This window comes from Cupressus sempervirens, chromosome 6, assembly GCF_028749045.1.
Source record: "Cupressus sempervirens isolate cs-2001-9-10 chromosome 6, ASM2874904v1, whole genome shotgun sequence".
Classification (NCBI taxonomy): domain Eukaryota; kingdom Viridiplantae; phylum Streptophyta; class Pinopsida; order Cupressales; family Cupressaceae; genus Cupressus; species Cupressus sempervirens.
Genome location: NC_143123.1, coordinates 406,699,209 through 406,726,762, shown reverse-complemented (window position 1 = coordinate 406,726,762; position 27,554 = coordinate 406,699,209). Strand labels below are relative to the sequence as shown.

The 27,554-nt window shown below is 36.3% G+C and overlaps 1 protein-coding gene and 1 pseudogene across 1 annotated transcript in view; both read left to right on the top strand.

The window, feature by feature from the left end:
• Positions 1-27,554, top strand: part of CARA (carbamoyl phosphate synthetase A) — a 99,888-nt gene that overhangs the window by 63,945 nt on the left and 8,389 nt on the right. The window lies entirely within an intron of this gene.
• On the top strand, positions 574-19,955 carry LOC149552787 (purple acid phosphatase 5 pseudogene; annotated as a pseudogene).

The following is a 27,554-nucleotide window of genomic DNA, read 5'->3' as shown; positions in this document are numbered from 1 at the left end:
TTGATTTGCCAGGCCTATCAAATGATGATTAATCTGGTAATATGAGCTTTTATATTGGCTTTGACAAAAATTGCATCTCCATATATACGCCCCCCCTCCAACACATTGCTAAATTCTTGTTGCATACTTCCACAAAGGAGAGCTTTTATCAATTTTAAATCTTTGGGATCCCTCCCCACCCACTAAACTCTGACTACTCATTCTATGATTCTTGCAATCTATAAAAAAAATAAAAAAAATAAATTTCAGAACTTACACAAAACTTGATAAAAAAATTATAACAATAAAAAAACTAAAAACAAATGATGAAAGAAGCAAAAGGAAGGATCAAATGCATACCTGGCACACTCAACACTGATTATTTGAAGGATTTGCGACTCCACAAACAATCTCTACAACCTTCTCTTTAAACTTGCAAAATGGCCACACCAAAATGAGAGAGAAAAATGAGAAAGCAAATGAGAGATTAGATGAATGAAAAGTATCTAATATGCCTTCCTTTAGGGTTTGAAGAGAAAAAAAAACTTTAAAAACACATTTTTAAATGCTTTTTGGACCACTTTATGGCCTCACATGCTGCGGGTCCTCCTGAATTTGCTTGGGTCTGTGGTGTGTCCAGGCAGGGATCCGAGCGGACCCACAGTTCCAAATAGGGTCCGGGCCGCAGACTTGGGCGGACCCACAATCCCAAACAGGGACCTTGCTTGGACTTGGGCTCAAATTTGGACCCGAACCCAAGCTCCAGGGTCCAAACCCAGTAACTCAAATAAATATATGGCAGAGATGGGTGAGAACTTTGTCAGTATCATGGACAACTATTTTGATTCATTCAAGGAAAAGATGAATAACAAATGTAGAATACCTAAGAAACTTGTAGAAGACTACAAGGATGATATTTGCTTCATGGTAGACTGTGACAAAGTGTACATTCAAGCAGTCAAACCTAGAGTGGTGTGGGTAAAGCCTCTAAGCTATGAGGTTAACATTGATGACACCAAGATATTATTGAAGCACTGCTGAATGAACTTGCGGATGCCAAGGCCATATATTTTGGTACTTATGAAGAAGCCAAAGCAAGAATAGAACTTGAAATTAAGCTTCCTCAAGCAGTTAATAGAGGAAAGAAGAGGATAGCAAAACTGAGGCAAGCAAGTTCTACTCTCTTATTGACTGAAAGAAAAGGAGATGATGTGGAAGAAGATGAAGCAGAGGATGAAGTAGAAGAAACAAAGTTTGAGGAAGAAGAGCCTATAAGGAAGAAAGCTAAAGTTATCATAACCAGACCTACTAAGTCATCTACTGCATTATACACAAGAAGAGCATCAAGATCAAGGAAGAAATTGAAATTAGGTAAGGAGGATGCTGAGGAAAATCTTTTTCAAAAGGCCTCCACCTACATTTTAAGAAAAATTGAAGGAAATTGAAGGAGGAGCTGGAATGACAAATTTCAAATCTCTCAGATATGAAACCAAGAGTGTAGATGAGAAGAAGCAAGTTGAAGACATAATGATGTCAAAATTAGGTAAATGAAAATACTCTCTTGATCAACTTGTACAACAAATTCCCAATGAGCTTATGCAAGCAATCAAGCCAAAATGGGAAAATGCTAAGAAAACTGCAAAAGATATATTTGAACAAACTCTGAGGCAGCTCATACCGAGTCTTAGTGACAAAGAGGTGAAAGAATCCATGAAGAAAAATGAGGAAAAACTCACTCTAAAATTCAACACATGCATGATATTGGTAAATGACATTGAACATGTGGTGAAGATAGCTACAACTACATGGAAGAATGTTTACAAACTTCATCAACCGGGTGATTTTTTTGTTCATGTTAGTGACAAGGATGATGAAGATGACAAGGAAGATAATGACAATAATGATGAAGAAGATATAGAAATAGATGATGTAAATTGGGATGATGAGGAGTAAGAACATGAAACTACAGAAGAGAATCTCCTTGAGATTTAGAGTATTGAGGAAACTGACCCAAAGAAGATTGTAGCAACAATAATGGCCTCATTTCCTCATTCTCTGAGCAAAGATTTAATGCCATCAAGCTCAGAGAAAGCTTCTGCCAGGTTGGTTGTGGCAACCATTGCAACACCATGCACCCAACCAATCTCTACACCTGTTCAACTGAGTACCATATTGACTGAAGTGATCAGCACTTCATTTATTGAGCAGCTTGTGCCTCCACCGTCATCAAATTTGGCAATGCAACAACAAGGTATTTCTACTGTTAGTGCAATATCTACTTTTGTTGCTAGCCCTTCTGTTTCTACTGTTGTTACAATTCCAAATGTGTTAGTAACAAGTACAAGGACAGTTGAGAACAAGTCTTAACCGAGTACTAAAGTTTCAAATAAGGTTAAAGGTAAAGAAGACATTGATCTCGATGAGGATATAGTTATCCCGAATTGGGATATCTCTACTTTGAATCTTGATCAAATGAACATTATAGGTGAACTATTGCAAAAGAGAGCTAAGCAACAGAATCTTAGAGAAGAAAAGAGCAGAGAAAACCACGTGCTTGAAGATGTAAATAACATATTTATAGATGCACTAAGTCTTGAGGTTGATAGTACACAACCTATTTTGGTTCAATTAGCAGAAGTTGTCCAGAAATTCAATGAAGATTTGAATGGACAAGAAAAGTTGTTACAAAGAGCAGAGAGGAAATTTGAGAACAAATTATTGGAGCAAGTAGCACAGAAAATTGCAATCAATCAAGTAGAATTGTCTACTACTCTCAGTTCATTGGAAACCTCTGCAAATAATGTAACTTCACTATTTAGTAAGTTGTGTGATACATCTATCTTCACCCAGGGAATCAAAGATAAATTATCCAAGATAGATTAAGACTTGAAGGCAAGTGCACACCAGTTGTCACTTGATTCGAGCTACAGTTCTGCTCACTACTCAAAGATCAGATTTTTGACTAATTTGCAAGAAAAATTATTAAGGGAAGAAGCCAGGATTAGGGCCACACTTGTAGACATCCAAGGCACGATTCTTCCGAACATGGATGCATTGCAGAAACACATTGCACATGTGAAAACTCTCTTCCATGATAATAACTTTTCCATAGCTGATCACTTGATGGAGTTACCAGCAGAAGTATAGATTGCATGTCATGCAAGCAAGGTGTTGCAGGAAAATTGGAACAAGACTATGACATTGATTTTGAAGGTACATTTTGACTTCTTGTCACATTTTGACATTACCATGTAGCATACACCTTTGGCATTTATGTCAAAAAGGGGGAGAAGTAAAGTATAAGATGATATATATATATATATATATATATATATATATATATATATATATATATATATATATATCGAGGAGAAATATTATATATATTGAGATGTATAATATGTGATATATGTATGAGGGAGCAATGTAATATTATACAATTACATGTACAAATAATTAGAAAACATCTTTTACAAATACAATTTTTGAAAAATCTCAAAAACAAAGTATGTTACCGAGTTGAAGACACAGGATAGAGATAAAAGAATGTTTTGGACTTGAAATTTTGAGTATTCAGTTTTGGATTGATAAGTGTTTTTGTCACTAATGCCAAAGGGGGAGATTGTTGACATTAAGGTCAAGTTTGTTTATTAGTGACTCACACTTAGTCAATTGGTTAAGTTGAACCGAGCTCATCTTTCAGTTTGCAGTGTTAACTGAGTGCTACAGTTACTGCCGAGTAATATAGTTGTTACTGAGTTCTACAATTGCTACCAAGTTTCAAAATCTGCATTCAGTTCACGTCGAGCAATATCTACCGAGTTGATCAGTGACGATTGCTACCGAGCTTCACAATATTAACCAAGTTCTACAGTGTCAACCATGGTCTCCAGTGTCTATCGAGCTCACAGTGTTAGTGATGTGAATCTAGTGTTGACTGAGCCAAGGAGGGTCAATCAAGTGATTTAGTTTATACCGAGCTCGCAGTCTTAGTGTTGACCGAGCCATGGAGCATCAACCAAGTGATTCAGTTTATATGCCGAGTTCCGTAGTGTTCACTGAGTCACCAGTGCTGACCGAGTTCAGACTACTTTGAAGTGATTCTCATAAGGTAGATTTTTTTGCTTGTATAAATTTGTAAATACGTTTTTGGCTTGATAGTTGTAGCTTGCTTTGGTCCAATTGTTTTTGGTTGTGTTGTTAGTCTAGGTTGTGTTAGCTTGTAGCTATACCCTGCTCCTCTTTATCCATTTGCAAGCAGCACCTTGTACTCCTTTCTTTGTGACCCTATTGCCTAATGGTTCTTTGGTATTGTTTGTTGACCAGAGCATCATGGAGTTCTCTGATAGCCCCCTGTAGAGCCAATATTAGCCCTCATATGGCTGCCCCATTTAAATTTTCTCAAAATGCGAACCTTCTTCATCTCAACCCTCACTTGAGCTTTATATCTCGGTTCTATTTGGGATTTGAACCTCATTGAACTAAGTGCAAAATGGCTCAATTGATTCAAAGCAGTTCAATTGGTTCAACAAGTTCATTATTGCGATAATAGATAGCGTCTATTATTATCTAATGGTTATCTATTTGTAATCTATTGTAAATATTAAAATGTTTCTAGTATTTAGTTAGCCTGTACATAACAGTTAGTTTTCTATTAGCTAAAATAAAATGTTTCTATTCTTTACGATCGTTTCCTAAGGAAACATTGTTTCATTCTTTTGTATATATTGACCTCTCAGTCTCTGTTAATATTAAGTATGTATTTTACCAATTACTTCGTAATGGGGTATCAGAGCCAATACTCTAAATTTTTTCCAAAATAATTATAATTTCTCAGTTCAAATTATCTGTCTTTTATTTTCGAAATTATTTTCTTTGCTATCCGCTTCGTCTAAAGGCTTTTTTTGTCTACAACTTTGGCCCTTTTTTTGCAATTGCCGTCTATAATTTTTTGGTAAAATCGTGCCATGTTTTCATGTGTTTTTGCAGCCTGTTCGTGGTCTTTTTTTTCTTACAAAAACAATGGTCATTTTTGCTTGTTTTATGGTCGTTTTTTCTCTATTTAGTGACGTCTATGATTTATCAAACTCTTAGTAACAGATTTATGCCCAAAAATTGTGCGTTCTCTACACATTTCCGTCATTTTTGGGGTTTTTTGCAGCCATGGCCATTTTTGGTTGAAACCCTTTTTTTGTACTAGATCAAAGTATTTTTTACTGATTCTTGGTGGATTTTTCGAGATCTCAACTGGGCTGTCTTCTGTTTTTTCTGGCTGCCTCCATTTTTGTGTCTGGATTTTCGAGATAGTGGATCTAGAATCTAACAACATATTCGTTTTGGGTTTTTTAAGCTCTTCTAGATACCTCTATTTTTTTTGGGTCTTACAATTTTTTCCTTGAAATACGTGCCTTCATAATTTTTCATGCTTTTTCACTGGAAAACGTGCAATGGCATCTCTGACTAATATTTTGCTCGAGGGTAATTCAAAATTCAACAATCGACATTATAGCTTATGGAAGTAGTGGATACTAGCAATCTTTGAATATCGGAATATTGATCAGATTGTTATGGGTGTTACACAGTGTTCAATTGCAATTGGTACTGATCGAAATACATGAGATCTAAATAATTGGGAGACGGTGATGCTTCTCAAATAATGAGTAGCTGATGATTAGCTCCCTCGAATTCCATCCAACAAGAAAACTGCTGAGATAGGGGAGCATCTCAAGAAACTTCATGAGACTTCAAATAAAAGAAAAGCTTTCTTTCTCAAGAACACTTTGTTTTCTATTATCATGGATGAGCGAAAATCGCTCTAGGAATACTCAGATAGGATTAAGGAAATCCGTGGTCTATTGCTTGCCATTGGATGCAAGATGGAGGAAGAGGACATTGTGGTCATAACCCTCAAAAGTTTTCCCAAGTCCTACGAGCATTTTATCGAGACTCTCAACATCACTTCTACTGGTGTTGATCTGAAGTTCATAGATCTTTGCACACTTCTGCTTCAACAAGAGTAGTGGAAACAACAGTTTGGTAGCAATTCCAGCTGCAACTCCATAGAGCAAGCCTTTGTTGCTAAATCCTTTCAGAAGAATAAAGGCAAGTCTAACAGTAAGTCTTCTGCTCCAGCTTCAGAAGGCTCCAGGAAAAAGAACATTCAATGCAACTATTGCCACAAGTATGGTCACATTAAGGTTGAATGTTGGAAACGCTTAACTCCCCAATCCAAGCAATCTGGTTCGCAACCCGAAGCAAATAGTGCAGAGCACACTGAGTAGAACGAATTTACCTTTTATGCCTTTATGCTTAAGATCTGCAAATCATGTGAAGTCGTCTGCCTAGTATATGATTTAGGTGCCTCTCGTCATTTCACTCACTACAGAGACTGGTTCACTAACTACCAACCTTATTCAGATTCTGTTATTTTTGGTGGCGGAGAAGAGTAAACTGTTGTCGGTAAAGGCAACATTCAGATTTAGTCTACTGGGAGGAATCTCATTTTCCTCGATGTGTACTACGTTCCAGAGATGGAACTAAATATACTCTTAGTCAGTCAGTTGCTGCGACACTCTCCACAGTTGGATGTCACCTTCAGTTCACATTAGTGTACCATTACTGGTATGACAACTCAGTCTATTGTTGCAATGGGTCTTGAAGATCACGGTCTTTTCCGACTTAACTGATTCTGGTGATTCTCAAGACTCAGCTATGGCTGCTCGATGGTTTTCTATCAGCACACTTTGGCATTAGTGGTATGTGTACTTAAATGTGCATTATCTCTCTTAGCTTGCTTGGGAAGAGCGTGTTCTCGGTTTGCTAGATATTGAGACTCGATAACTTGGAGTTTGTGATGCATGTCAAGCTAGGAAGTAACATCACACACCTTTCACCAGTAGTGATTCATGGTGAGCTTCTCAGGTACTTCAGCTTGTTCATGCCAATATCTGCGACCCTATGGTACTCCTTTTGTTCTTGGGTCCAGGTATTTTTTGTTGTTTGTTGATGATTTCAATAGAAAAATGTGGGTATATTTTCTTAAAAAGAAATTTGATGCATTTCTTGTTTGATGCATTTCTTGTTTTTCAGAAGTTTAAACCTTAAGTTGAAAAAGAGTCTGGGAAATCTGTTATCACTCTTAGGTCATACAATGTGGGGGGAATTTTGTTCTAATGAATTCTCTCGCTTCTTGGATACTCATGACATCAAATGCCAGTTAAGCACACCCACACACCACAACAAAACAATGTAGTTGAATGTCAGAATAGAATAATCGCCGAAATGGCTCGATCTATGCTCGACATAGACATGTTCTGAAGAAGTTTTGGTCAGAAGCAGTTAACACTGCAATTTATCTTTTCAACCGGTCAGCCACAGTGGCGGTCAAAGGTAAGACCTCGAAAGAGGCCTAATCAGGTCGCAAGCCCAAAATTAGTCACTTGAAGGTTTTTGGCTCTCTTGCTTTGGTTTGTATCCTTGATGCGTCACACACCAAGTTGGATGTCAAGAGTTAGAAACTCATGCTTGCTGGATTCAATAGTCTTCACAAAGCCTACCGCTTGATCAACATTGAGACATCTCGTCTCTTGTATAGTCGTGATTTAGTCTTTGATGAGCAATGAGAATCATTCATGCTTGTTTCTCTTGTTCTTGATCCGGCATACCAGTCTACAAAGGCTCATGATTTGGGAGTTAGGCTTTCATTAGGTCTGTTGGTTCCAAAAACCATAGATTTGAATCCTACGAGTCTTGCCAACTCGATGCTGGGATATCCAACCGACTATGGCCAACTTGACAAGATCAACCGGTTTGTTCTTTTGCACTTTTGGCTCTACAAGGCCAAGGCGGGTGCACCGGATCCTGAACAAATCACTTAAATCTAAAATACTTATAGCAGATTGGTTAAATTGAGAATGCAACGAAAGTTTCCCAAATGAAAAGGATTACAAAAAACTTTAAACTTGCAAATTACAAATTAAGAACAAAAGTAAATGATTATATAAATGTGATAGTATTTTAAATAAAGAATAATTATTATCGATTATTGCAACAAATCAATATATTAATTCTTCAAAGGAAAAGTATGAAATAACTACTAGTGTATGGATTATGAATCACGAATAATATAAAGACCAGTGCCAAAATTTTAAGGGGTGAATAGAGTCAATATTTAAGTTATAACACACAACTTTATAGAGTTCTATGCACTTTAACCATAGACAATTTAGTCATCAAGACGTGATGGATCAAATATAAAGTCACAATTTTAAACTAGTCTAGAATGCACTTTAACCCCTAAAGAGACAAACTAGATACAGATTCATAAACAATTAAATATTTCACAATATCTGCGATAATCAAGTTTAAAATGCTATAATTGACCCTATCCACTTATCTATCATATAAATCATTTATAGAATTTAAAAATAATTATAAAGGACAGAACTTAATAATATTTCAACTCTAGCATTTAAAATAAATAATTATGCTTTTACAAAATATGTTGGAAGTAAAAGTGCACTAGAGACACTCCTTACAGATGATCCATTCAATGCAGTTTGACTCTAGAATTGCATAAATTTTTTATTCAATAATCCAACATCCAAAGGCTTAGTTCAAAACGTCCGTTTCTTTGCCAATGAAAGAATGTAATATACTAATCTATCAAATGTGCGTATAACTTGAGTATGTAATTTTTTTAGAAATTTGTCCATGAATATGAATTGTATCGATTGTTCAGTTATTAATTGTGACCAATAAAGTAAAACATTGCTGTGCGTAAATTCAATCAATATCATCAACTTTTGAAAAGGTATGATTGATATCGAATTGTAATAAGTCCGTCCTCGTTGATGTGTGAGACTTGGCCACAGGTGGTGCATGGTCTGAATCGGGTCTTAGATTTGCAGCTCCTCAACTGTCCAGTCCCAGATATCTCCCCTTCTCAAGAACTTCCAACCATGCCTCAGACACACTGGTGATCATATTCTTATGCCGGTACTATGTTCTGATAAATCATGGATAAGAAATGTTGATTCATTCTTCTTGGAGGTTGAGTGTGTTCCCGTGAGTATACTCAACGACATTACGATCACCTCCATATTTTTTCATATCTCTGTAGTTTTCACAGTCAGCATATTTTACCATCTTCCAGGCAAGCGTCTATCATGGGCTTTATCTGAATGTTAGAAGGACTTGCACTCCCTGGGATGTGTATCTAACCACATGAGTCAATCAAACTCTCCTTAGGATTTACTGCATATACCAGATTTATATTTGCACAATCCTCTGCTGTCTGCTATATTATAAATATCCAACATCAACAAGTTTATGCTCTGCAAGCATAATAGTGATATGACAACTTTGACACTCCTAACCGCTACTTCCTGATACATATACACCTTCCAAATATCTATTCCTCCATCTTAGTTGCTGCATTGTTTGGGCCACTGCTTATATCACTAAAAATTATGCGCTGATCCGCTCTCACAATGCTGCTGCAATTTGCCTGTGATTACAATTTTTCTGTTGTCTTTTACTTTGTCACATTGCCTGGAAGAATCCAATAATTATTCCCATATGATGAAACAAACAAGCTTATTCCAAATCTTTATAATGATTCATTCTCTCTAAGCTTCATACCCAATATCTGCTCACATGATTCCTTTATGGTCTTCATTGGTGTGATATAAATAACCTTCATGTCTGGTTAAAAATTGAAAAATTCAAGCATATCAGTTTTGTAGATAATGTCCTCTTACTTCTAGTTGGTGTTCACATTCTTGAAGGAAGACAATATAAGAGATATCTGCCTTTAGCCCGCTGTCTTAGATTCCCCATATGTAATAATGTAGAAGACAAGCCTCAAATATAGGTACTGTGAATGTAAGCTTCAGCCCTTGACATCTTACTGACAAAATGAACAATAGATGTGAACACTGTCCTAATTCTCAACCAAGATCAGCCAGTGCTGAACAATTTGTTAGGATTAACCATGGACTGAAATAACAGTTACATGCAAATATAACCAATATCAGAAAATAATAAATCGCACAGAAGAGAACACAAGTCACAAGGATTTAACGTGGCTCACCCAATCCCTGGGCTACATCCACCAACAACAAGTCCAATATTATTATTGTCCAGTGATTACAATCCGCAATCCTTTACAGATCAATATTGCCGCTAGAAGCTACAATCTCATCATACATTATGAAATCGCTAACCCTTACAGATCAATATATTATTATTGTCCAGTGATTACAATCCGCAATCCTTTACAGATCAATATTGCCGCAAGAAGCTACAATCTCATCATACATTATGAAATCGCTAACCCTAAGCCATTTTATACAAGCTTTTGCTGCTTACAAAATTAGGGTTATAATAAGTCGTCCAATAGAAAAATGACAGTTGACACCTTTTACAATAGCAGAGTCATTTTTGGCTCTTGACATCGTTTTAGGGGGAACCCCTATAGAAATAATCTACTCCAGGACCCTACAAGGGGCGCTGCCCCTTGACCATGTCTTGGGGGCACTGCCTTCAAACCCTTGTAGAAATAATCTAAGGGGAAACCGCATCGAATAAACCTCCGAGTCTGATTAGGTTCCACATCACAACAATCTCCCACTTGGAGACTGATCAAACTCCACAATAATGACCTCCCACTTGGAGACTGATCATAGTACCGCTAAACCTGTAGCTCCCAATGGAATATCAAACCACCCTGGACTTTGCTGTTCTTTTATTTTGTTCAGTCTAGAAGATCAACTGGAGTTAAAGAGGAGTTTAGTTTCTCCCTTGTTACTGCCTTGGTAAACATATCTGCTGGATTATCATCTATATGTATCTTCTGCAGCTTTAACTGTCCATTATCCAAAGTTGATCGAATGAAATGGTACTGCAACTGTATGTATTTTGTCTTTGAATGTAGAGAAAAATTATTTGCAAGATGAATGACACTCTGACTATCTGTGAACAAATAATTATCCCTTTGTGGGTGTCCCAATTCTTCCATGAAGAATTGAAGCCATATCATCTCCTTGGTTGCCTTTGTAGCAGCAACATACTCTACCTTTGTAGTGGATAAAGCATTCATCTTTTGTAACTGAGAAACCCAACTCACTACTACCGCACTAATAGTAAATACGTAACCTATAGTACTCTGCCTGGTATCAATATCCCCTACCAAATCTGAGTCAACATAGCCCTGTAATTCAGTAGTAGAGTCCTCAAAATGTAAACACTTACTGGATGTTCCTCTCATATATCTGAGAATCCATTTGACTGCATTCCATCGCTCAATTCCAAGTTGACTCATATACCTGCTAACAACTCCCATTGGATGTACAATATTGGGCCTACTACATACCATGACATACATCAAACTTCTTTGGACATTTTGTCCTCCTCTTCTTGTGTCTTGGGATACATCTCCTTAGTCAATTTTAAATGACCAGGTAAAAGTGTGTTGACAACTTGAACATTCTCCATAGAGAAATGTTGTAACACCTTCGCAATATAATCAGCCTGAGATAAAGTTAATTATCTATTTTTTTTATCTCTGCAAATCTTCATACCAAGGATTTGTTTTGCTGCCCCCAAATCCTTAATAACAAATGGATGTGCTAATTGTTGTTTTAACCCCTTAATGTGATCCATGTTAGACCCAACTACAAGCATATCATCAACATATAAACATAAAATAATGTAGCTATCATTATCCAACCTCTTAAAATAAACACAATGATTTGAATGACACCTAATTTAACTATGCTCATGCATAAAACTGTCAAATTTTAAATACCATTGTCGAGGTGCTTGCTTTCAGCCATATAAACTTTTCTGCAATCTGCACACTAAGTTCTCCTCACCTTTGATCTCAAATCCTTGTGGCTATGCCATATATATCTCTTCATCCAAATCCATGAAGAAAAGTTTAACATCAAGTTGCTCCAAATGCAAATCTTCAGTAGCCACAATACTTAAAATAGTACGAATAAAAGTCATTTTAACATGAGAAAATATCTAATCAAAATCAATTCCCTTTTTCTGTGCAAATCCTTTTCCAACTAACTTGACTTTAAATCTTTTCTTGTCTCCATCCTCTTCTTTCAACCTGTAAACCCATTTATTCTGTAAAGCTTTTTTACTTGCAGGCAACTTGCAGAAGTCTCATGTCTGATTTTTCAGCAAGGAGTCCATTTCTTCTTTAATTGTAGACTCACACTAAATCTTTGTATCCACCTGCACAACGTCATCATAACATTCAGGTTCACTAGCATCAGTTAGTAAAATAGAGTACAAAGAGTTCTAGAGGTCTACCTAGCCTTGTTGACCATCTAACATTCACTGGGGTGTGTGGTATTTGTTGTTGCAGTTGTTGTAGAGCATGGCGTACTGCTGCAACATCTTTTTGAGTATCATCCAACACTACATAATCATTTTCTTTCTTCTCATGTTTGTAACAGATCTTTGTACAATGCTTTCTCATTGAATATGACATCCTTGTTTCTTACAATTTTATGATTTTCAAAATCCCATAGCCTATAACCAAATTTATCAACTCCATGTCCAACAAATACACATTTTTTTGACTTAGCTTCCAGCATGGTTCTATTTTCAGAATCAATATGTGCAATACTTTACAACCAAAGGTTCTGAGAAAAAAAAAACTCATCTTCTTACTAATCCATGCTTCCTCTGAAATATGACAACCCAAAGGAGTAGAGGGACCTCTATTAATCAAATATACAATAATATTGACAGCCTCCGCCTACATGTTTAATGGCAGCCCAACACACAACCTCATGCACCTTGCACGCTCCATTACTGTCCCATTCATATTTTCAACCACTCCATTTTTTTGTGGAGTCCTTGGAACAGTTTTTTGTTTGCGAATACCATTAGTGGAGCAATAATCTTCAAATTCATAACTACAATACTCACCACCATAATCAGATATGAGACATTTTAATCTCTTACCAGTCTCATTTTCAACCAAGCATTTCCATTTCTTAAAAGCTTGAAACACATCATATTTCTGTCTAAGGAAATAAACCCATACTTTTCTAGTTGCATCATCAATAAATGTAACATAATAATGAGAGCCATACTTTTCTAGTTGCATCATCAATAAATGTAACATAATAATGAGAGCCACCAAGGGAAGATACTTGAGCTGGTTCCCATACATCTATATGCACAGGCTCTAATTTCTCATTTTTCTTTTCCTTCTCACTTTTCTTAAAACTCACTCTCTTTTGTTTTCCATACTACAACTTTCATAGAAATCCATATTGACACATTTTAGACCCAATAAAAGTTTTTTTGAATGAAGTAATCTCATACCTTTCTCATTATGTGCCCTAGTCTATTGTGCCATAGTGCTGTATCAAGATCTACAACAACTATTTGTTCTCTTTGCTCAATTGTAGCAACTATTCCTAAACATTCATTTTTCTCCAAAACAATTAAATTTTTCTTATCTTTCCCACTCTTCTCAAAACTCAGTCTCTTTTGTTTTCCATACACAACTTTCATTGAAATCCATATTGACACATTTTAGACCTCATAAAACTTTCTTTGAATGAAGTAATTTCATACCTTTCTCACTCATGTGCCCAAGTATGTTGTGCCACAGCGTTGTATCAAAATCTATAGTAATTTGTTCTTCTTGCTCAATTGCAGCAACTGTTCGTGAACATTTTTTGTTTTTTTGAAACAATTAAAGTAGAAGGAACAATATGACATGTACAAAGATATAAGGTGCCTACTTTCACACCTTTTGCTACTACAAGGGAACTTTTTGAAACCTTCCAATTTTTATCATTAAAGATAACTATGCAACACTCATCACTGAGTTGCCCTGTTGAAATTAAATTCCTACTCAGCCTTGGGACATGTCTTACCTTGTGTAGTAGCCAATGATTCCCATTCTGCAACTTAAATCTTAACTTTTCCCTTTCCAACAATCTGACATAATTCATCATCCCCAAAATAAACAAGTCCAAAATCCCCTTGGACATAATCAATAAAATAACTTCTATGGGGTGTAGTATGAAATGAAGCCCCAACATCTAAAACCCAAGGATCATCAACACTTTCTAAAGAAAGAAGCAAAGCATCCTCTTTTGATTTGTTACTTACCACATTTGCCTCTTTTCTCCCTTCTGGTTTATCTCTTTCATTGTTCTTCCGAGTGTAACAATCTTTCTTTTATGCCCTGGTTTCCCACAATACTAGCAATCTCTTGGTCCTCTGGATTGAGAGCTCTTCCCCTTTAATTTTCCTCTTGATTTCCCATGATCTCCAGAATTACTGCCTCATAGTCGTTTTGCCTCTGCTTTGTGCATTCAAAGCACTTCTTGATGTGGAGCCACCTGAGGTTTTCCTACGATTTCCTCACTTAGAATAACATCGATACATCATCAAATTTTAGGGTATTAGATCCAAAAACAAAATTACTCACAGCCATCACCAAGCCATTCTAACTTCCAGGCATAGAACACAAAATCAAGAGAGCCCTAATTTCATCATCGAAATTAACATTTATAGAAGATAACTGAGTAGTAACTGTATTAAACTCATTTAAATGATTTGCAACAGATCCACCTTCTGTCATTTTCATATTAAATGAACGCTTCATGAGAAATACCTTGTTTGAAGAAGAGGTTTTTTCACACAGTTTCGCTAAGGTTTGCATCAACTCTTCCATCGTCTTCGCTTTTGTACAATTAAATGTCACCGATTATTGAATACTTCCTAGTGCCTTTCTATCCAATATTTCCCACTCCTTATCTGTCAAAGTTCTCTATTTCTTGGCTTTTCCTTCCAATAGCCACCATAAATCCTTTTGATAAGGATAGTCCATTTGCATTTTCCATAATTGAAAGTTTTGCCCATTAAACTTTTAACCTTCAGCTTACCCTCGTTTGCCATCACTCCCACTCAACCGTGAGACCTTCTTGTAGAGGATAACTAAAAAAACGTGTGGCTAAAAAAACGAAAAAACGACGACAGTCTAGCTCTGATACCACTTGTTAGGATTAACCATAGACATAATAACAGTTATATGCAAATATAACCAATATCAGAGAATAATAAATCACACAGAAGAGAGCACAAGACACAAGGATTTAATGTGGTTCACCTAATCCCTAGGCTATGTCCACCAACAAGAAGTCCAATATTATTATTATCCAATGATTACAATCCACAACCCTTTACAGCTCAATATCGCCGCAAGAAGCTACAATCTTATCATACATTATGAAATCTCTAACCCTAAGCCATTTTATACAAGCTTTTGCCGCTTACAAAATTAGGGTTAGAATAAGTCGTCCAATAGAAAAATAGCAGCCAACGCCTTTTACAATGGCAGAGTCATTTTTGGCTGTTGACCCCGTTTTGGGGGGAACCCCCGTAGAAATAATCTGGGGGTAAATTGCATTGAACAAACCTCCGAGTTTGATTAGGCTCCACATAACAACACAATTTCTTGTAAAATCTAGAGTTATTATTGTTAGTTCAATCTATGAAACACTTCATGTGATCCATCTGATATTAGCAGTTAAATGGATACAAGGAAAGCTTTCTAAACACTTCTTAATCATCTTCCCAAAAGGAGTGTAACAAATGAGAACTCCTGTTTTATAAAATTCGATTTGGATGCAACATATTAAACACACAACCCTGCACAGTAGATCTTTGTTGCTTTATCCTAATCTCATCAAAGCAACCAACAACAGGAACAAGCTTTTCATAATGGCATCTTTTGTTTGTGCTTGATTCTAGGATCATATCCTTATATTATGCTGAAATTAAAAGTCCCGATTTGAATGGTTTGTCCCATAGTTTGAAAAGATTAGACAATGTGTACAAATGGAGGCCTAAAAATTAGAGCTTCATCAAGGTCCACCTGATGGGAGGGCTCTAGTAGCTCCTGCAGCTCTAGTTATACCAGTGATCCCTGTACAGACACCTCCAGCTTCTCCTGAAGGATCACCCAGATTTGTAGATGCTTCACCTAAGTTTGATCTAGATTCTTCTGATGAGGAACTTGATCATAGAGCATCTTCTGATACTAATGTTGGTTATTGTCCTTTTCGACCTAAGTGGTGGGCTAAGACACTTGCTGATCTTCGTGATGATGAGCTCGTTGATGGGAGAACAACTCGGAAAAAGAGCAAACTGATAGAGTTCGTTAACTTTTCTCTCATGGACAACATTCACAATGTGTTTTGATGTCAAACATATTCCGAGGCTAAAGGAATTCCAGAGTGGGAACAAGCCATGACAACTGAACACCAACGCTTGCTGAAGAATAACACCTGGGTCCTTTCCGAGCTTCCACCAGGGAAGAAATCCATTGGCTGCAAATGGGTCTACAAAATTCAATACAAATCTGATGGTACTTTGGATAAGTACAAAGTTCATTTAGTTGCAAAGGGCTTTGCGTCAAGGCATTGATTATGAGGAGACCTTTTCCCCTATTGCAAAGATGAGCACAATCAGATTAGTCCTAGCCATGGTAGCACAGTTTGGTTGGAAGGTCCATCAGATGGGCATCAAGAATGCTTTCCTGAATGGTGACCAAGAGGAGTTCTACTTGACACAACCTCCTAGTTTCAAGGTTGCCAGTAAAGAACATCAGGTTTTCGGATTAGTGAAAGCTCTCTATGGCTTGAAGTAGGCCCCTTGGGCATGGTACATGAAAATTGATAAGTATCTTAGTGATCAAGGCTTCCGGAGGAGTTCTTCAGCCTCAAATTTGCATATCAGGACTACTGACAGTGACATCATCCTTCTGGTTATTTATGTGGATGATTTGATCATCAGTGGCAGCTCAACATTTTTGATTTAGGGAATCAAACAGAATTTATGCCAGTCTTTTGATAGGAGTGACCTTGGGCTCATGCATTATTCTCGAGGGGTTGAGGTTTGGCAACAGTCTTCTGGTATTTTCATCTCTTAGTCTAAATATGCTAGGGCTCTGTTAGACAAATTCTGCATGCAAGATTGCAAGCCTGCATCTACATCTATGGAGAAAGGTCTCAAGTTATCAGCAAAAAATGATTCTACTCTCGTTGAAGATACTGCATATAGGCAACTAGTAGGCAGCCTCATCTACCTCTTTGCTACAAGTTTGATATCAGCTTCGCAGTTAGTTACATCTCACGCTTTATGACAGCTCCCAAGGCTGATCATTGGATGGCAACAAAGTGTGTGCTTCGTTATGTGAAGGGCACTACAGCTTATGAACTTCTTTACTCTCGGAGTTCTAATCCTAGACTCAGTGGGTTCATAAATTTAGATTGGGTAGACTCTATTGACTATAAAAAGTCAACTTTTGGATATGTGTTCAGTTTGTGATCCAGTATCGTAACATAGACCAATAAGAAGCAGAAGGTCGTTTCTTTCTCCTCCATAGAGTTTGAATACAAAGGGACAGTTAAGGCAGGTTGTGAAGCTGTTTAACTTCTCAAATGCTTGGGGATATGTAGATGTCGCTAGCAGGGCCGACCACTTTGTTTGTTGATAATGAAGGCGTTATCAAATTAGCTCTGAATCCAGTCTTCCATGAACAAACTAAGCATGTGGATGTTCATTGTGACTACATACGATAGCTGGTTGAAGATTGAACAATAGACTTACAGTATATTCATACAACGGATCAGACTGCAAACATTCTCACCAAGCCTCTTGGTCTTGATAAGTTTGTCAAATTTAGAGGACAACTTGGTGTTGTAGATAGATTAACCATTAAGGGAGGGTATTACAATAATAGATAGTGTCTATTATTATCTAATGGTTATCTATTTGTAATCTATTGTAAATATTAGAATGTTTCTAATATTTAGTTAGCTTGTAGATAACTATTAGTTTTCTATTAGCTAGAATAGAATGTTTCTATTCTTTATGATCGTTTCCTAAGGAAACATCGTTTCATTCTTTTGTATATATTGACCTCTTGGTCTCCATTAATAATAAGCAAGTATTTTACCAATTACTTCGTAATATCATGTTGTAGGTGGTCTAGTGTTTTCAATTTTTAGAAGGCTCTTGGTTGAAAGCAGAACAATATGGTTCAAGTTGGTTTGTGCAGATGTTCCAGATTCATTTAGGTGAAAGGCAATTCATAGTGGTTCAATGCAATTCAATAGAGCATAACAGGTGGAAGAAATAATTCACCCAATTTAGGCAGATTTAAAAGCCCAAGTTCAACATGAAGACTTCAATTTCAAAAATGCTTAGAGTCAAGTGTTTGAATTGGTATTTGCAAGAACCTTTTGGTTGTGTACCCAAAGCCCACAGAAGAGTAATTTGCTAAAGTTTCCATTAGAGAAAAGCATATCAAGCTCAAGTTGATCTTTGTAGGACCTGCGAGTAAGATGGAATTACAAATATTATTAAATAAATTGTATGAGCAATGGTGGCTTCTAAACCAGCTATATTTATTGTGGCTAGAATCCTACATGTCAAGTATTAGGCATGTCAGAGAAAAGATAAATTTAGTTGCAGAAGTTGTCATTGTATTGCTAAACATCATTATTATTTCCAAGACCCTAAAAAATCAATATTTAATAATAAAGGAGTATGTGCCTGGAAGTCATAGAATGATACTTAACTCGGTCCTTGCTTCGAGGGCTCATTGAGAGCTCGGGAGAATTGGACTTCGAGCATAGTCGTGGAACTTATGAAGGAAGAGACTTTATCAGACGAGGAGAAAATTGCAAACCTAAAATCAAGTGATCCCAAAATACAGATCGAGGTGTACAAAAGTATAGTAGGTCCATATCACTCAAGGTGATTATGAAGGAAAGACAATTATCGTGTCTTGGGTGACCCCATCAAAGGTTGGATCCAATGAGGTGTTTTATGGCATATTCGAGCATACTTATGATCATCATGCAAAAGGTTTAGCAACAAACTACGTATTTTACAACTATACATCTGGTTTCACTCATCATTGTCTTATTGATGATCTTGAGCTTGGTACAAAGTACCACAAAATTGGAAATGGAAGTTCAACTTATGAATTTTAGTTTTTTTACACCTCCAATTATTGATCCAGATTCTGCTTACACATTTAGAGTAATAGGTGACCTAGGGAAACTTTTGGATCTGTTTCAACTTTTGAGCATTATTTACAAAGTAATGGGTAGGCAACTCTCTATGTTGGAGATCTCTCCTATATTGATGATCATAAGTTTGATAATGGTATTCATTGGGATACATGGGGGTGCTTTGTGAAGCCAAGCACCCCTTATCGGCCATGGATATGGACATCAAGAAATCATGAAATAGAATTCAGGCAAAACTTGGGAGAAATTGTTGCATTCCTCAAACCTTTTCTGCATTGCTACTATGTACCTTTCAAAGCATCTAGCAATACTTCTCTTTGCAAAATACACTCCACAAGGAATTTGGTTAAAAAAAGAGCTCAAGTGCGTTGATAGGAAGAAGACACTTTGGCTTTTAGTTCTTATGCATTCTTCTATCTACAACACTAATGCATATTACTACACAGAGGGAGAAACTACGCGTATTGTATTTGAGCCATGGTTTGTCAAATACAAAGTAGAGCTTGTGTTTGTAGGCCATGTTCATGCCTATGAGTGTTCTCATAGGTTTCAAATATAGCATACAATATTACAAATGTAAGTTGTTCGCTCATTGAAGACATGTTGACACCTATCTATATAACCATTGGTGATGGTAGGAACATAGAAGGGCTTGCTAGATAATTTACAAAATCACAACTTGCATATTCAACTTTCTTTGAGGCTAGTTTTGGACATCCTATGCTAGAGATTAAGAGCCGCACCCATGCCTTCTATTATTGGAATCACATTGAGGATGGAACATCTATGGCAACAAATTCGGTTTGGTTCTACAACCAGTACTGGTGGAACAAATCCCAAATGACCGTCCTCTATGATAATCAACCTGCCTTTTCTCAAGTTAGATAAATGCGAATTATTTGATAGAATACCTGAGCCACTTTTCATCATCAAAATGTGCGAATATGTGGAGTTCCACAAACTATTTGACAAATTAGTCAAAGCATAGCAAAGTGTTCAAGGTGGCAGTTATGCATATGTGAGCTATGACACAACTATTGTGAGATACATTGCGCCCCATGCTTGGATACGCTGGACTGTGTCAAGGACTCTCACTATAAAGGCCCTACATTTGACTCATCGAATGGTGCATCCATGGAGACTCAAAGTGGTTGTAGGATCCATCATCAAGGATGAATTTGATTGCTTGATGATGGATGAATCCGATCGCTTGAAGCTATTCTCATTGCTGATTGTGTGAAAGCCACAAGCCCAGTTGACATAGTTGAAAAGAGCAAGGCTCTATGCTGTTCTCCATTCAAGCTCGAGGAAGAGATAATGAGAGGGAGACTCAACACGTATACATCATGTTGGTATCAAATGCATTGAGGAGGACCTATGCAAGGTCAAACATATCATGACCCACAAAGCACATGCACGAACATGGAAGGTTGAAGTCTCTAGCATCAAAGCTGATCCCTGTTGTCTAGTAGAGCATGTAGAATGACAGTGAATTGTTCGATAGAATGACAGTATTGTGTAGATTGAAGTATAGAGCAAAGCTTCAATCACCGAAATGAGAAAATTTGTAGTGAGATTTGATCTTGAACCCAATGCCGTGTTGAAAGATATAGAATCATCCGGATTTGGTTGAAGGTATGGAGTGATATGTAAGAGATGTTATTGGTTTTAGACCAATCTCATGTAACTAAATGAATATGCCACGTATTGCAGAAGGTCCTCATGGTGGGCACATGGCAGATAATTCAAAAAGGTGAAGACCTCCACATGTTAAATACCCACATTCTCGACTTATGACGTGGCATCGCACCTCACATACGAGGCTATGAGTATTATAATAATGTTTGGTTCAAAGGAACAAAACATTACATCAATCTTTATAAATGTATAAATTAGCCTTTATAAGACTCTTATAACAAGGATACTCATCTCCAAGAATTAGTTGCAATAACTGAATGATAGTCTGGAAATGCTTTATATTGTAAAATACTTGAGATGAAAGGGTTCAGTTTCTTTTTCTGGGTGTCTTTGTGCTACTGGGAAAGGGGGGTTTTCATTTTGTTTTTGATTGTAATGTAGGGAAAAAGAATAGAGGATTTTCAAACAGGGATTGGGGATTAGGAGCAATAAGATCTTTGATGTCTTTTGTCTATTCTGAGAGGGGAGATATATGTGTACTAAGACTTTGAATTTGTACGCATGTCTCCTAGTTGGAATTAATCTTTGAATTATTTCAGCTTTCTTTGAAATGAATCGTGTCTCATTTAGTTGTGTATTTGTTTATCGTTGGATCTTTGAATCTTGATTATTCATGTATTTTGAAAGAATGATAATCTTTTCTCCTATCTATTCTCTGTCATGTAAGGTTTGGATAAATGGACTTTGTACCATTTATTTGTTGTGATTAGTTGTTTGTTTTCTTTCGCATCTATTTCGTGTTTATGGGTAGATGTTTGTATGCCTTTCGTGCTTTCTGGCTAAAAGCATTCATGTTTGTAACCTAGTAGATTCATTGAAAATCTCATACAGGGAGCTGTACCCAGGATAATTTAGAGGGCGCTTATGTCTTTCAATTGCAAAGCGACCCAACTGTTAGTTGCAAATATTTGTCTTCTTGGTTTGGGCATTCGAGAGTCATTTTACGATTGTTTTTGTAAAAGACAAATCTGTTCACTAACAAAAATATCAACATACATCTCAATTGCAGTAATGCAAGCACTGTTGTAGGGATCGACGATGATAGGAAACAAAGTAATATAATCCATAAATGATTGAATGCTCTAGATGTAAGAAATAATCTGACTGATTCCCTTAGCAACCACTTTAAGACCACCATTGCATGTTCTGCATGAAGAGACTGAAATCCTCAATCTGCTATTATCAAAGATCATGCATTCGACCAACAGGAAGAAAATGAAGAAATAATCATGCCATTCATTAAGAAACATTGATGCACATAACCTCATGTTTACAGAGGTCTGTGAGACAACCAAAGATAATCAAATAGCATAAGTAATAAGAGCTCATAAAACTTTCTATTATCCAAACTTGGCTCTAATACCATGTTAGATTTTCAGCCCAAGAAATAAGATGATAAACAACAATAAGAAAGAGCCAAAACTGAAACAATAAGCACTAGAAATACCATGGGAAAACCCTTCTAGAATGAATGGAAAAACCCACCCATACAACAAAAATATCGTTTTATTGATCATAAACGTTCAAGTGTCCAATGCCTTACGTTGAATGCGCTATTTTTAACACAAGAGAGACTCTTCACTTTACAACAGAAGGTCTCTTGAAATTCCCAATATTACAACTCTTCGTATTTCCATGCCTTAATGAATGATGAATGACACATGTCTTTACATATAATATCACAATTATCATAAGCATCCTTTTCAATTGAAGGTGACTATAACAGAATTAACACCTAGAGATAAAGATCTCTACCGCAGCTACAAACTCCAACATCTGGAACAAGGATGCTTAAATGCTAGACATGTGACAATGTGTGATCAAATAAGACAACACTAAAGTTCCTTCTTATGTTGGACACAACTCATTGTTGTGATGTGATTCGTTGGTAATCACTTGAGGACTTTTAGCTTTTTTGTGGTATATCTATCAACTTCTAAATGTGAATTATATGGTGATATGAGCTCTTCAACTACTCCTAACAATGATTTGAAATAAAGTGCAGATAGACGAGGTTTTAGAAGTCTAAGCTACTTTTACTTCTAACTCTACTAATGCAAGATAATTTTGATGCGGTGAGACCAAACCAGTGTTTGCTTTGACAAATCAACTAAACCAGGAAAGGTGCAATCTTCTATGGATGCTAGTATGATTTTCAAACTACCTTTCTTATCAAAACCTACACTATGCTAATTACTGACATCAAGTAATTGAAGTGAATTACTTGCAATGAGATTTAGACCAACCTTACACTATTGCTTGCAATCAACAAACATCAAAAGGTATGAGCACTAATTTCACCACGATGCCAACAATAACACTCTTTTATTAACGTATCCAACTGCTTGTTGATGTGAGTGTTGTTGTACTACAACATGTAGAACCAAATACTTAATGTTTCGAGGAGAAACACCAAACGGTTAATCCTCTCTTGATATAAGGTCATCTCTCATGCTAAGCTTGCAAAGTTAGATCATTAGATGACTTCAAGGTTCCTTCTTAACTATGGAGTTCACTCAGTTTTATGATGTGATATGCTGGTTATCACAAAGGGATTTATGTTATTCATTCAATGGATATCAACTCTTGCACTTTTGAAGATCTTGCTTCACAATGTGCAAAGAAAATATAGTTTTGATCTTTAAACTTCCACTTCAACTCAAACGTAAATTGGCTAACATCTAGTCCTAACTGTGAATGCAAGTAATCATGGATGACTTGGACTCTACTAGATGTAATCTTGCCAGCGGCTCCACCCACCTAGTGCAAGCTTCAAAGGAACAGTCAAATGGTTTTCAAATCAATATCTCCTCTTCAATCCCATCAAATGGATGCAAACTAAAGATTCAACATCAATTGAAGTTAAAAGCATTCAACCATTGGCTTACCATGCAAGACACTCCTACCAATAGAAAGAGGCTAGTAGCCCAGAGTTGTTCAAGTCAAACAAATAAACATCCACAACAACTTCCATTCAACTTTGCTCCAAGTGAAAGTTTGAGGAAACCATGCAATACTACAAAGCAATATTAATTAATGCACCATGAAGAACCAACAATGAATTATCAATTAATTTGACAAGCATTATAGTAACAACTTCACCAAGTCTCTCCCTTAGCTAGTTTGCTCCAATCTCCTAGCTCTCTACTACCCTTAATCTCTAAGCTAATGAATTACAAATAAGAAGGCCTTGGCCTTTTATAGTAGCTCCATTACAACAAAGGGCCAAGATTTCTTCCCACAAACCCTAATCAGGGTTGCCGAATTTACAACCAATTACATGAAGACATGAATTCTTTGGCCAATAAGGAAATTACAATGATTTTTCCAACCATCGAGAAAATGGGACACTTGGCACAATTTGATTGACTTTGCTTGAAATTGAATTTTTCTAATTGGAGGAGACAAACAATTGCCACCTCATCATCCTTATCCTGTGCTTGGAGTCCTAGCTTGTAAAAGGTGTTTGTTAAAATTGCAAATATTTCTTGCTCGATTGTTAGAAAACAACTCTCAATGTTTGAGATTTTCTCCATCCTTTGAAATTTCCTTAGGAATTAACTTGAATCACTTGCACCTTCGTGAACTTGTGAATTTTATCTTTCTTGATTTTCCTTGAATATGTCCTCATGTTGTTGGATGCTTTGTGCTTTCCTGAATTCTTCTTGATTTCAATCTGAATCTGCGGGTTGATAACTTGAACATGGATCTTTCCTTCTCACTTGAGTCCTTGGACTTGAGCCATCGTCTTGTAGCATCTACTCGGTTCTCCTCTTGAAGTCTCAAGCTCAACTTTTACATCATCTCCATCTTTTGCCTTGCAAAACAAAATTAGAGGGCTTCATTCAGTTCGTGAAAAAAAAAATGTTGATAATTCCATGAATTATTTTTGTTCATGCCCTCATTATAGGTCAGATTCTGACATATCATTGGAATTTTGTTCCAAGGGCAGATTGGATCCCGATTTACCCTTTGAATTTTCCAACAGGTCAACCAAAATCTACTCTATCCAGATTTTCCTCCTACTTAAAATAAGACTTCATTGCTAAAGAAATTATGAGCCTTCTCTTGTCTGAAGGTTTGATTTTGCAATCTTGATTTTTTGTGTTTGAACAATGCTCTTGGAAGTTGGGCAGAATTTGAGGCTGCCTCAGAAATAGATTCCAAGGAGAGGTTGAATTCCGACCCTTTATTGGAATTTTGTAAAGAGGTACACCCACAATTTGTCTGGTGTTTATCATTTGCTGAAGCTTTTACCACTTCTCAAATCTTGCAGCACGATGCAATTAAGGAATTCATCATTTGTTCATAGAGTTACCTAAAGATTGAATGGCATTTAATACCTATTTGAAATTTCACTTTAGAGAAATCATTTAGACTGAGAATATTTCCATCTCAATTGCTTGGCTTCCATCTCAAGATTTTGCTGAGTGCTAGGTCAAGGCTTGACAACTTTAGTTCCTTCATGGTTCATATTTGCAATCAAGATCATGGCTTGCCCCTTAAGCTTAGTCAATTTTCTTCCACTACCATATCTAGACTAAGCAAACAAACCACTTACTTGACCAAGCAGAAAGAGGGGTCCTGTTGATGGAGTTTTGTTCCACTACAACATACAAAATTGAATACTTAACATTCCAAAATGAAATACCAAATTTCCAACTCTTCCTTGAATAAGGATGCTCATATGCTAAACAGTGTATATAGATTGTGTCAAGGCTCCTTCTTAATGTGGACTTCACTCAGTTTATGATGTGATATGCTGGTTATCACAATGGGACTTCCACCATTTATTTAATGGATATCAACTTGACTTTAATTCTTCTCACCAAACAAACGACTTGTAAAGGGTTAAGGGTTTAGAGAATCTAATCTAAGAATGTAAGACTGTGTTGATGATGGGGTGATCCCCTAACTAGTTATTGCTTCTCTGTGTGAACTAGGCGTAGGAGGGTGCTAGTTTCTAAGGATGCGAGAATAATTTTCACATTGTCAATATTCATCCAAATACCCTACGAAAGCACTATCTAACTGAGCATCTCCAATAGAAGTTAAACACTTGCAATTTAGGTCCAGATTGACCTTGCACTGTTACTTACAATCAACAAGTACCAAAAGGTATGGAAACTAGCTTCACCACTAATCACCATTCAACAATATGTTTCATTCATCTACTTCTACTTAACATGAAATAAAATCCTAATTAGGAATTGAAGAAACCATGCAATATCGCAAAGCAACGTGAGTAATCCACCACGAATACCAACAATGAATCAACAATTACTTTGATAGTATTATAGCAACAATTTCAGCAAGTTTCCTCCTACTCTATTCTCTGTTTTGTAGCTTCGGGCAGATTAGTTTGATCAAGAGATAAACTGTTCTAATCAGTCACTATGTTTACCACTTAAACATTATTATCACTGATTAATAATTATTAGATAATTCACACACACACATATATCTGTAAATATATACTTGAGAATATACACACACACACACACATACACAAACATATACATACATACATACATATGCATGTATACATATACATATAGACATACATATATACATATAGACACGTGCTCACACACACACAGACACAGATATACATACACACATATATATAAATGTTGTGTAATATTATTTATATCTAATAATTATTAATCGATGTCAAAACATTGATCAATACTATATTATTTGAATAATCAATCTGATTGAATTGGGTATCAAATGCTTCTGTTGATTTTTTTGAGATCGATAAATATATTTATGAACTTCATAGCATAATTACCATATATTGTATTCCCTGTTTTGATGGTCACTTATCAATCAAGATTATTGGTGGTAATGAAACGGTGCATATTATTATTGTTAAGAACTGCTGCATTGGATTATTGGGCATTACCCATGTAGGGACTTGTCCCTACATGGCTTGGGCCACGTAGAGACATGTCTCTACATGGGACATGACTCTTCTATTCATATATATATATATATACACATTCAAATCTGCAGCACTTGGAACATACAAATATAACAACATTATTATTACAAGTTGCAGAGATCTCATTTATATATGTGAGCATTTCATATTCAAGTAAGATTAAAATATACTTGCAGGTTGGCAGCCACATCTAAGTGTACAAATGTGCAAGAGAAATTAAATCAGTATCAGTGAGATTGATCTATCATATCAAGCATACAATAATAAAGAAAAGGTATTATATTCTAATCCTAATTCCTTAACATGGTATTTGAGTCTCGGTGAAAATAATACCAAGAGCTAATATAACCACAAAAAATCTAAAACACCATCAAAAGGAAATTAACGATCATGGTGAATGAAATTAGATTTGAAGTTAGACTTGCAGGTGCTACAAATTTCGTCTCATGGAAACTCAGATTAATGATGACACTTAGAGAACAAGATTTAGACTCATTTGTGAAAACCACTGTACCTATACCAGATGACAAGAATGAGAAAGTTCAATGGAAAAAGAATAACAACAAAACCATGAAGATCCTTGTGGATGCAGTAAAAGATCATATAGCTCATATAATATCGAAGTTGGACACTGCACATGCCATATTTACCTTCTTAGGAAACATGTATGAGATAAACAATACCAGTTGAGCTCTCGCACAAAAACAACTGCACCATGTAAAAATGAACAAGGATGAATGCATTACATCATATTTTATAAGAATAGCTGAGGGACCAATTATCTACACCTGAACATATAATTGACAACGAAGAATTAACAATGTGGGCTCTCAACAGAATTC